The 6,000-nt window shown below is 39.9% G+C and overlaps 1 protein-coding gene across 10 annotated transcripts in view; it reads right to left on the bottom strand.

Annotated features, from left to right (window-relative positions):
* Positions 1 to 1,531, bottom strand: part of plce1 (phospholipase C, epsilon 1) — an 86,226-nt gene extending 84,695 nt beyond the window's left edge. For 9 of the 10 annotated variants that reach the window (XM_044177940.1, XM_044177945.1, XM_044177943.1 and 6 more), the window contains exon 1: positions 1,331 to 1,531. The gene's annotated coding sequence lies outside the window, so the exon portion shown is untranslated. The remainder of the gene's footprint in view (positions 1 to 1,330) is intronic. The other variant, XM_044177951.1, reaches the window with a different exon arrangement.
* Between the last annotated feature and the right edge of the window lie 4,469 nt (positions 1,532 to 6,000).

Below are 6,000 nucleotides of genomic sequence, written 5' to 3'. Positions count from 1 at the left end.
TCTAAACAGTTAATCAAGCTTGATAAACATGCAGCAAAAAGAATGAATTTCACAATGGCTATATGTCTAGATTAAAGGTCAATTATGGCGGCAATTAACAGTCTTCCAAAACCAGACACTAGAAAAATTGTGATGTCATCAAGAGAAAGTCTGGAGCTGTTCCAGCTGAACAAATGGGCAGCACCTAATGTTTCTGGAAGTGAGGATGCACTAATACAGAGAACAACAAGTTTGAAAACATCAAGTCCAACCAGTCTCCCATCCCTGTCTGCTCCTCAATTCTATCTCAAGACCACACCTTGTCTCCAACTGCTACATCACAATATGCCCTGATGTTGGAGCACACATAATGACTGGAAGTTGAATAAATATGCACAATGCAAACATGATCAATTTGGGGTGAAGTGAAGGTTTTTACATAGAAGTGATCCAGTCTGTAAAAATACTGTCATTTTATCAACCACAGTAATATCCTTTAAAGAACATGGTTGGAAGCTGTATCTCGAGTGTCTTTTTATCCTTGTGGCCTCTCACTTTGCACTGTAAATATGGCCCTGTTATCCTAGTTTGTGTCAAACTGTCATTTGGACTACTTTTTCACAAGTTGTGTCTCAAAATTCCTGCACTTCTGTTAATGATTCTGATCTGGATCTGATCAATCTGAGCTGTATTTCCCTTTCATTTCCCTTTGGAACTGATTCACATCTTTAGTTTAAAGCAACCTTCACTGCAACATCACATACAAAAGAGTTAAAGGTCATAGTCCCTAAGGGATGCTGAGGGTATTCTGCCTGTGTAAACAATGACCTGACCTGTCAATCTAAAAAACTAACATGCGCGCGTGCACACACAACTTTAAAGTGAAAGTGCTAGCAGCTTAGGCAAAAAAAAAACCCATTTAACTTATTTTTGGCTCATATTCAACTTCGACGGTGATATAGCCGTAATACACAGCAATGCGCCTTAAAGCAAGTACAGAAAAAATAACGGCAGATAATAATTTTAAACTTTTTCACACCAAGAGACCCCAAAAAACGCCATGGTCCCCGTTTTATAAGAGAGTTTCTTCTGGGAGTTTCGGAGGAGGTGATTTCAGTTTTCAGTCCCGGCTGAAACAGAGTCAAGCTAACAACCACTTTTCACCTACATTCCTTTCTAGTACCAAAAACATTACTATTAGGCTTATTTGTGTGACTTCGGGGTTCTTTGACACTGACACTGTGAGCAACTTCACAAACAAACCGTACTCCGGACCAAACGACTCGTGCAACACAACCCATCAAAAGGTGTCTAAACGTGACAGTTTGAGGATGGGGTGGCACAAACTTACCGACCAGTGTTGTCAAATCCAGTTAGCATCCATCGAAACTCCGCATACTGACTAGTTCAACACATGTTCTGCTAAGTTTTCGTTGACTGCCTCGCTCCAAACCTCTCGTGGAGATAAAGTTGATGCAGCAGCTCGTGCTGCGGTGGGAAACCGCTCTCTCCTCTCTGATGTCTTCAGGTGCTCCTCGGAATATTGCATTCCAAATCAAGACTGCAATTTATTTTGGTTTTGTCAAACGTTTTCTGGATGGCTTTTGTTTTACTAATTCAAGAGGCACGCACATAAGTACTATTTTTCTAGCCTATTTTTCTTAGACTAGGCTCGACTAGCCTCATGGGAAATGTCAGGCGTAATAGACAGACGTTTTGTTTAGATACTTTTGCATTGAGATTTTTTCGAATTAAAATATAGGCATATACATAAGCTATCTGGTATAGGCCTAGCTAAACATGTCAATCCCGCTGCTGCTTATAAATTCGAAGTAGGGCAAGTAGCATTTAGGCCACTAAAATGACACTGTACACTAAACCCAATTTGGAAAATTCCAGTAGTTTGTATGTGATGTTATAAAATAGTAAAACAATGAATGCCACAGATATGTATCTTGCAGGCTTGTAGCTCAGAAACAATGAGAGAATAATATGTAATGTTAGGTAAGACCTAGGCTCCATTACCAACCTTGCAAAATGGGCAACTGCCCTGGGTCCCCCAAAGCTCCAGGTTCTCTGCATCTCAACTGTTTTTTAGTAATTTGATCAATTGCAAATGGGTTCAGAAATTTGTACCACTAAAATACAATATCTACTATGGTGGATCCTGCATTATTACCGTAATCATGTGCCTCTGTCTTGTAGAGGGGCCCTATGTAGTTTTAAGAGCGTATGGTGCATATTCCTAAACTAAGTTTTTTAATTAAAGTACCACAACTTAACTGGCACTCAGAATATTCTAGGACCAGATAGTATTAACCCAGCATAGGAGAAGTGGTTGGTTTCTGGGCACATGGTGCAGCTTCCATGTATAATCTGCTGTGTGCACTGCACTGGATGGGAATTTGAAGGGGACAAGGTAGATATGCAATGCTCAGAGGGCATGTCACTCATCTCACTTACAGGCATGATATTGTTTTGGAAGTCACAGTTACTTCAGTGTTTTGTTTTATGTGGTAAAAGCAAGATATATGTATTTAATCGTGCTCTTGTCAGGCCTGTTTTCTAATTAGTTTCAAGTCTAATCGCAATATATCCAACAGCACATGAATGCAGCATCTCCATGTCTCTCAGTAGCCAACCGAGCTGCGGACAGGAGGACAATAACTGAGGTTCTGGGTTCCTTTGTGTGTGTGTGTGTGTGTGTGTGTGTGTGTGTGCGTGCGTGCGTGCGTGTGTGTGTCTGTCACCACATTGGAATGTCTGGCAACATTACGTGCCATAGCCAGTCGTCCACTTTATGCAGCGTGCCCTATACATTGTTTCCTCTAGCCCAAAATTTATTTTATATGTTTTATAACAATTCACTACAGACTTCAGAGTTAATATATCCAATGTCATATAGACTTGTTATGTTCGCCTATTTGGTTGAACTCAAGGGCAGAAATCATTCTGACTAATGACTACTTGAGAAAATAACAGTTTCCAGTGCAGGTTGGCCCGCACATGACACACACCTTGTGTCATCCTCAATCAGTTACCATGCTTGGCTGGCCCTCAATCTTTCTCGTTCTAGACCAATTGTGCCTCACCTCAGCCGAATCAGCCAGATTTCTCTCTGGGACAGGTTCAATCGGCAGATGAATAATATTTGGAATAAGTCTTGTAATAATTTGTTTGGTAAAGGCCAGTTTCGCGCACAGCAAATACATGACATGTGGTTTCATTGCTCTTCGGCACAATGTTATTACTCTGAAAGTAGAATAGAAAGTAGGTTGCAGTTGTGCAATTGAACGCACCGCCGCCCCGCCCCCGAGACAGCGAAAGCACGTGCTTGAGAGAGATATCCTTTTCCACTTCACAGCCTATAACTGCATTTATTTCAACTTGGAAAATGAGGGATTATTTTCCAATTCCCCCCCGCTCCACTGATGGGAAGTCTTATGCTATCCGGCAGGAATGTGCAACCCTTCCATTCCTCCACCCAGGAGCGTGCAAACCTTTGGGAATCCCCAGCTCGCTGATAAAAAAAAAGGGCGGGTGGCTTTCCAAGCATTAGCTAGCATTTTTACATACACCGTGCGCTCTCGGTGACATACTTAAATATGACATAGAACTTTGTAACTACTCCATTACATCTGATGTAACTTTATACATTTCAAAATTACATGCAATGATACCAGAAGTATGAAATGCAGCTATTGCACAAGAGGCGTTCCATTACAATGCATGTAAAATAGAGTGTGGGTTTAGGTGAGTGCAAGAAAAAGTAGATAAGGAAGAGAGAGACTTTGACTCTGGATTAACAACTTGCCATGGTATTCATATTTATACGTTAAAAAAATGGTTCACTGTCAGGAGATAATGGAAGATAACACTTGATGAAAGTACATATTTTCTGTGTACAGCATATGCACACATAACACACTGAGAGGTACAGGCCTATTGGGAAAATACAGATTTCATGTGTGCATGTATGTGTGTGTGTGTGTGTGTGAGTATTGGAAAGCAATGTAAATAAGATACTGTAGATACTGTAGCAATTACACAGATTCTTGTTAGACTATCTTGTACACACACCTCTGACCTCGTCTGATATACATACAACCTTGTATTTATTCTTCCAAAGCAAGCCTCTTACTGTAACAGCAACCTGCAAAGTGAACTATAACTACTTCTACTACTAATGCTTTGTCTGTCTTATTTTTCTGTTTCATTCTCAAAAGCCTATCTTTTTGTTTTTATATTAATCTATATAGTTGATAACAATATAAATGGCTCTGACATCTGAACAAATACCTGTCTGCAAGTTTCAGTTCATTGTTTTGATTTCCCAGTCTGTATGGTTAAGTTCTTGCATTTCTCACTGACTGACCCAGGTAACCATAGACTGTTGGCATGAAGCTCCCACAAGCTGATAGTGATACCTGACCAGAATAAATGGCAGAGAGCAGAAGTAAACAAGTGATGGAAGAGAGGACACGGAGAACACACAAAGAAATATTAGGCTTTTAGATGCCAGACATCAGATGTTTCTTGGCTTCTAGTGGAAGTGCAAGAGTTGGCTAACACACCAGCCAGTGGTCAAAACTGCTTAACGCAGCTTGTTTTACATACATATATTAATTTGCTATAAACACATGGTAAAAGCAGCACACATCTTCTGCGCTCCTCCCTATGGCTTGAAAGTTGCACTTCAGGCCACACCTCATTCAAAAACCAGGTGTTTTTACATCCATGAACAATTACTTCTGTGACATCAATGTTTGAACAGTGACGCTACATATATCCTATGATATGCCCTATATCATACACTGCCAACTTTAAAAATGTTGTAAATCATCTTGTTTATTCAGTTTATGACTGTGAAACATTAATAAAACCACAACTACTTGCACTACCACAATTGTTAGAGTGTCAGGAGAAGTTACTGATGAGGTGAAGTTGCATTCAAGAGCAAATCCTTTAGTTTTGTGCATCCTGCCCTCTGCTGTCAGTAAAGGTTCATTACATGTGCAGGAAGCTACTATTATACTACTGTACTGTTACTTCTGAACTCTGATGCAATAATAATAATTATACTAATAATAGAACTGATCATAGCAGATGCACCATTACTGCTACATATAATACATAGAATCAACAAAATACATCCCACTATAATCATTGGAGTATGTTATTTGTATAGTATGACCCTTATCAGTACGGGTATATTCTATAGTTGATTGCACTTTATAGAAATGGGTGGTGATTGCATGTTGAAACTGAACATAGGGGAAAAGAAGTAGTACTAAAACTGTAGGTGGAAGATAAAAAACCTAGTTTTCATTTTTATACAAGACATCTTTAGCCTCATGTTAGTCCTAATTCTACCCTACAACAAAGAGCTACTCTGTTCTACTGTACCTTTCCACACTTCACTTAGCTCAGTGCTCAGCTGAAGAATTACCCTACAACCATGCCTAGGTCCAGAGTAACACCATCTGTATGCAGTTAGCCCACTATGGAAGGTACAAGCCTTTGTTTTGGAAGATATGGGTTATATTGCGACACAATGAAACACAGCCATTCTGCATGAATACACAATGCCTCACAACTGTGTGTTGTTTACAAACAAAGGGGAAATAAACAAAGGTGTAATTCTCACAGAGACAAATAACCTGCATGCACGCGTGCACACAAGCACACAATGACCACAATCCACTCACCCAGGTACTATACTGAGCACTCCTGTCAACAGCTACCTGACTCAGTGGTTTGTGAAAAAGGTTCTATGGTCATAGCCTAGTTTGTACAATTGTCACCTATTGAGTCATGAGTAGAGCTAGGGAGACACCATGGGCTTTGGGACAATAATGTAAGTACAGACAATGCCTCTACACAGTTTGGGTCTGTTCCACAAGTTTCAGTCATGTTAGAAAGATATAATGAAGCGTGATTTCTCAAGTGATTTATGAAAAAGAAACCTGTCTGCAGAAGTTTGACAGCAGAAAAATAACATTTCCTCGGGAGACAATATGA

The sequence above is a fragment of the Siniperca chuatsi genome, linkage group LG20, assembly GCF_020085105.1.
Source record: "Siniperca chuatsi isolate FFG_IHB_CAS linkage group LG20, ASM2008510v1, whole genome shotgun sequence".
NCBI classification, from domain to species: domain Eukaryota; kingdom Metazoa; phylum Chordata; class Actinopteri; order Centrarchiformes; family Sinipercidae; genus Siniperca; species Siniperca chuatsi.
The sequence above is the reverse complement of the archived record's forward strand: the minus strand, read 5'-3'. Positions and strand labels throughout refer to the sequence as shown.